This window comes from Jatropha curcas, chromosome 7 (assembly GCF_041381405.1).
Source record: "Jatropha curcas cultivar XTBG-Jc1 chromosome 7, XTBG_Jcur_1.0, whole genome shotgun sequence".
NCBI lineage: Eukaryota > Viridiplantae > Streptophyta > Magnoliopsida > Malpighiales > Euphorbiaceae > Jatropha > Jatropha curcas.
Window position 1 is genome coordinate 8109550 of NC_143157.1, and position 6587 is coordinate 8116136.

Genomic DNA, 6587 nt, shown 5'->3' on the forward strand with positions numbered 1-6587 from the left:
TTTTGTTTTCAAAGATACAATAAAAGCATAAGTCTTTATTAAAAGTCATTATTCTTAGTCTTTGGTTAAAAGTCATTAGTCATTATTGTTTTGTTGAGTCACTATTGTTTTCAAAGTCTTTAGTCTAGTCTTTAGTCTTTTGTTTTAGTCTTTAGTCTAGTCTTTAGTCTTTTGTTGGTTATATATATATATATATAAATTAAATTTCATTTACTTGCAATGAGTAAACGAGTACAAATAACGTGCAACGCATGTAGAAAAAAAATACTAGTATTAATTATGATTTATAATATTATACATAATTATAAATAGAAAAGTTATAAGTAATGTATGTATTAAAATGGTATTTGTAATTAAAAATAATTATAATTACAATAGTACTAGAAATTAATAATAATAATAATAATAATAATAATAAAATTAAGAATTACAATAGTAATTTCAATTCTTATTTTCCATCCATCGCTATATAATTAATAATATCAATTATTTAGATGTAAGTTTTTATAAATAACTATATATGAAAGTACAATCTAATCATTAATATCATAATTTATAGTAAAATTAATATACTTAAAAAATATTAATTTATAATATAACTAATTTATCTAAAATAAATTATTATATTCATATTAACATTAAATAATTAATTAAGAAACAACCAAGTGTTAAGATTTTTTTTTATATGAAATGATACAATTTTATTAAATTAGTTAAAATATAAATAAGGATGATTAAAATTACAATTTTATTAAATTAGTTAATCGATTGTATGTGAACGTGATAATGATAAATTACTAATTGTAACATTATAAATTACAAAAATTATATTATAATTTAAATATATTATTAATATAATAATTTTTAAAATAACTTTTACAAAATTAAGGTATTTATAGAAAAATGTAAACGAGCTTGTTCATGAACTTATTAAATGAGCTCGTCCATGAGCTTACTAAACGAACATGTTCATGAGCTTATTAAACAAGCTTGTTCATTGAGCCTGTTCACGAGCCTATTAAAAGAGCTTGTTCAGCGAGCCTGTGCACGAACATGTTCAATGAGCCTGTTCGCAAGCCTCACAAATGATACAGTTCGCGAGCCTTACCGAGCCGAACTACCTCATGCTCAAGTTCAGTTCATTTATTTAAACGAGCCTAAAATTTTATTCAAGTTTGGTTTGTTTAGAAACTGAACCGAATTTTTATCAAGCCAAGCCTCGAATAGTTCACCAACGGTTTGGTTCATTTACAGCCCTAATCCATGATTGAGGTTCAACTGTCAATGGCTCAATTATTGAAGCAGATGTGGTTGATTTTGGCTGTTTGTCTTTCTTCATTATCAATTCATGAACCATATCAATTCTCAAATCGAATGTGGGTATTTCTGCTTCATTTCTTTTTGCAGACTTCATCTATTTCCACTCCTTTTTGTCTTCAGCAAAATCAAATCTCTCTGTGAATGGACTCTTTAGTCTTTTTGGTTTCTCTGCCACTCTTTTAATCTTTATTGCCCTCTGTAACAAGTTAAAATTGAGAAAGTTTGTTAGTACTTTGACATGTAAATATGGGGTGTGTGTGTGTATGTGTGTGTGTATATATATATATATATATATATATATATATACCTGTTCTGCTTGTTTTTTTGTTTCTTCAGTTGGTGGTTTTTGTTTGTTCTGTTTATGCTTGTGCTACAATAATGAATAAATCGATATAAAAGGTTCAAAATATTCATTATGGAAAATAAAATTAAGCAAGATGCCTGTATATATATACACACATGTGTGTGTGCATATGTATATGTATATATATTTGAGTACATATATTTACCATTTCTGTTGGAGTTGTTGTCACGACCCATTTCCGTGGACCGGACCGGCACTAGGACCTGGGTGGGCTTAAGGCCCCCGAAGCCCGTAGTAAGCCTAACTTATTTAAATCTCACATTCTATTCATAATTATGGATTCAGGCCCATTAACTTATTATACATATGCACCCAAAATACAGTTCATATATTTAATATGGACTTTTATTATTTATTTACAACCCAATTGGAATACAATTGCGGAACTCTACCTTTATATTTACATCGTTATTTCTATCATTAACAGTCTTCTACAATAAGTGTCAACTCCATAGGGCTTTCCTTTCTTTCTATTACTTGAAAAAAATAGTAGGCAGGGGTGAGCGCCAAACTCAATGAGTAGGGTTAGAGAACCCTCTCACCCCACACAATTACACAGATGCTAAAATATTTTTATCCGGTTACCGTTTAGTTATATGATCATGCAGTTTGTCACACAAATGGCAATACAACAGCAATCACAAGTATTATCACCTTCATATAATCACATCACGTGAAAATTTGTCAGTGGAGTCACCGAAACCCCCGATGAGCCGTCCTCCCACATGGCCCATCCTCTCACGTGTGCACCAGGGAGCCGATCCCCCATACTGGCCGACCGGTCTAATCCTCACTTGACCAGCCCTCTCATTGTTTTTCCATTCTATCTTTTCTTTTCCATACCAACAGGAGGCAACCCGGTGGTCTCCATCCAATCTAGATCATCAGGCGCTCACAACAGGAGGCCACCCTGCGGGCTGCGATCAAATCTAGACTATCAGGTGCGCAACGACGAGAAGCCATCCTGTGGTTAACGGTAATGGTAACGGTAGGTGCACACGGGGGGCCGATCTCCCATTTACCCGGCTAACGGTAATCAGGATCCATATAACAGTAACGGTAATCATAATCAGGATCCATATAACGGTAACGGTCTCACAAACCCATGGTGACCCACTTCATCCTAATTCCACACAAACAAGGCACAGCAATATCACATCACAAGTAATCAAGCAATATTTAATATCAATAAATAGTGCATCACAATATGGCGATAATGCATGATAACATTTAGCCGTGAATGCATGAATGCAGGCAGATGAGACGAATTATCTAACACCACTCACAGTTCTTTATTGTCCTTTAAAGGACTATCTTTATTACTGCTGCTCTCAGCTTTTGTTTTGATGTTCTGGAACTTCACAGGCATCTAGAAGGAAAATTTAAGGAAGAATTATAATTCAAGAAATTAAATCCTTATTCGTTAAATAATTAAAGTCAGTATTTAATTTATTAAACTATATAAATTCGGTACTCTTATTTATTGGTTTATTTGTTTATCTCTTCCATAATAACGATAATATTAATAATATTATTATTATTAATAAGAATAATATGATTGATAATATAATATTGCTAACGATAATAATTTTTTGTCGCACTACCTATTAAGGTTTTAAAAATAATTTAATTCCTACCGAAATTTCAGCAACACCTCCTCTAAAATTTAACTATCCAACGATCAACCCAGCCCATCCATCGGGCAATCAATCCAGTCATTTATTCCCATCCTCCATATTTTCTACAGCAACAATATCTTATTTATTTATTTTTATTTAATTCCATAAATTGATTATTATAAAAAAATTTCTAATAATTTATTTAATACTGAATTTAATTTTAACTAACCAAATGTTTTTAATTAATCAATATCTAATTCAAATTAAATTAGTTAACCCAAAATTACTAAAATTAATTTAACTAAGATTAATAAAATTAATTGACCAAAATTTATTAATTTATGAGAATTAGCGAAAATTGATTCATACCCAAATATAGTTTTTCTTATCGCATTTCACTAGATTGGGATTCACGCGTGCCGGATCGCGCACTAGAACTGCAAGTGGGTGGTCGGAGTCGTGTTGGAGTGGCTAGACCACCTGGAACTGGCGCGGAAGAGGGAGGAGATCAACCATAGCGTGGCGGCAGAGGGCTGGTGATGGCGCATCGGGCTGGAGGACGATTGGGACTGCGCGATCTGGTCGAGAATGGAGCAGAACCACTGGCAGAGCTGCTGCGACGACGAGCTGCACCAAGGCGGCGCGCGAGGAGTCCGATCTACCTGGAGGTGGCGCAACGTGGCTGAGCTCGTGATGGTGGCTCGCGTTTCTGCTGGAGCTGCTGGGGCGCGACGCAGACGCAGTCACAGAGAAGAAGAAAGGGAAAGAAAGGAAAGAAAAGAAGGAAAGGAAAAGAAGAATGGGGGAGATGGCGGTGCTGCGTGCCGGTGGTGTCGTCGGTGGTGGTGCGTTGGTGATCAGGAGGCGCAAAAAAAATGAGGGAGTGAGGTGAGCGCTGGAAATAAGGGGAGAGGGGAGAGTTCTAGAAGTGGTTTGGGCTGATTCGGTTCAATTCCGATTCGATTTAGCCCAAATCTTGATTTTTATTTGGTTTGTTGATTATCGATTGGTTTTCGATTCGGTTTATCACTGTACAGATTATTAGTTTGCATTTAAATATTTAAATATATTTTCCACGCTGTCAGTTTATTAAATTTAAATGAAAAATCTTTGAAAATAAAAATTCAGGATATTACAGTTGTATTGGACTGAATGTTTTTTTCTTGACTGATTTGTTTCTCACTTGGTCATTTGATAGTGCTCTGTTGTAGCAGAATTTTTTTTGGTCAAATGTTATTTTATATATTGTTGGAGGCAAATATTGGGCACAATTAGTGTTTCATACATGGTGAATTAGTGTATATGCACATATTTACCTATGTTGGTGCAATCTTTGGTTTTGAGCTGATATGTTGTCGTGCAATCTGTTATGTTGTTTCTCCACCAATTTGTTACAATATATTTCTTTGTTACAAGAATATTTTATTTTGATATTGAATAAGTACCACTGTCATGCGAATAGGCTATGTGGTTCTTGAAATGAATCAATTATTAGAAATATATAAGTATTTTTACCTTTTTTCAATATTTACTTGATCATCTAACTTCCCAACTGTCTGCAGTTTTTCGCGAGCATGTCCTGCATCTTTGGCCTTTTCGTCCTATTTAAATGTTGGGGCATGCACACTAGTCATATATAAATGCATCTTTAAATACAACAGTTTTTGCTAACATACAATAACATTTTTATATATATGATTTTTTTATATCTCGTTGGTGAAGTATTATACCACTACTGCTATGCATGTATGAAACAACCCGAAAATTCAATTTCGTAAAATTTTCATTTAAAAAATAAATTTTTATTCCAACCAATGAAAATTCAGTGGAAAATATTTTATTATTACTAAACCAGACCTATAAACCAGTTTGAATTTTTTGAAAACCAAGCAAAAATCGAATCAAATCATTGAGTTGGATCAAACCGGTTCGAATCGAGCCGGAATAGTCTAGAAGCTCTAGATTTCTCCTTTCCTTTCTTTTTCTTTTCTTCTTCTTCTCCGGCGATACGCCTCTCCTCTCCTCCCTCTCCTTCCCTCTTGTTTCGGCCACCTGAGACAGTCGAATCACCCTCTCCTCGTCGTCGTGCCACCATCATGGTGTAGTTCCCTCCCCTCTCTGTTTCCATCTCCGACGGGGGCAGCAAATTGGTGAGCTGCGATCCCTCTCTCTGGCAATCGACGCAGCCGCCCCACCCGTCTCCAGGCGCTACTCGACGTCGTGTTCTCTCCCCGCTCACGAGTCCAGTGAGCGCTGAACACGAAGGAACTACAGTTTTGTTTTTGTAATCGGTGGCAACAATGACGGCGGTACTAGACCCCTGCCAAGCCCGTTCTGACCGAGTGTAGGGCCAATCTTGCGAAACAAATGCCAAAAATGAATTCTTGAGCGAAATCCAAGCTAGGTGGTGTAAAGAGCACTCGATTTTGAGTAGCCATGGTTTTTCGGCTACCGTGCACGGCTACCGGCGGCGGTCCGGTGACAGGACAGCGAGTCTCCGGCGAGGCCCCAAGAGACAAAATGATCTCGTCCTCGCGCTGATCATGGAATTATCGCCCGATTCTCAATTGTTACATTCTAAGACCAATTCCCCATTTTTGGTATAAATTCTAAATTTAAAATGTTTAGTTGATTAAATTAAATTGAATATTGTTAAATATACTTCATGAACATTAGTTATAACTAGAAGGTTTGATATTGAAATAAGAATTCCTAGGTAATAATTATGTAAGTTAATTTAGGAATTTTAATAAATATTGTTAGGAGGAGTTATAATTTAAGGTTTAGACAAGTAATTAGTTATAGAACAATTAATAATATCATTGGAATATGCTTGTAGGTTAATATAAATTGTTAATTAATTGATTTTAGGATTATTAAGTGCGTATATGTGTGTCCTAGATATTTATCCTTCAAATAGGAGTCAAGAATTAAATAGTTAGTAATTAATAAGGCAAGTTATTAGGTAGTAAAAAAATTAATAAAAACTTAATGATTGATAGAGGAATGTAAATTATTTGGCACGCGGAGTATATACGATTATGAGGTGGATTTAATAAATAAATATTTATATTATTTGATGGTTCTTAGAAGCTGACGAAATTAAAGATAGATAATTATACTGTTTGCAACGTCACTAATGAAATTTGTATTGGAGTGGAATTTTAGCAAATGACGAAATGCAAATAGTGGACGTTGAGTTACAAAGAATGGCAGATGGGATATGATTGATGAATATACTTATGGCGAACGGGAATTTAGTTTGATTGATTGCCCAATGAATG

At 34.4% G+C, this 6587-nt stretch overlaps 1 long non-coding RNA gene across 2 annotated transcripts; it reads right to left on the reverse strand.

Moving 5' to 3' along the window:
* Positions 1-816: 816 nt before the first annotated feature.
* LOC149494657 (uncharacterized) lies at positions 817-4186 on the reverse strand. 2 transcript variants are annotated; one of them, XR_016321574.1, is made up of 4 exons: positions 3673-4186; positions 2971-3053; positions 1628-1690; positions 817-1516 (listed from the first exon to the last, which is right to left on the reverse strand). It is a non-coding gene; the product is annotated as an uncharacterized LOC149494657 (long non-coding RNA). The 2 variants fall into 2 exon arrangements; XR_016321575.1 differs by lacking the exon at positions 1628-1690.
* Positions 4187-6587: the final 2401 nt, after the last annotated feature.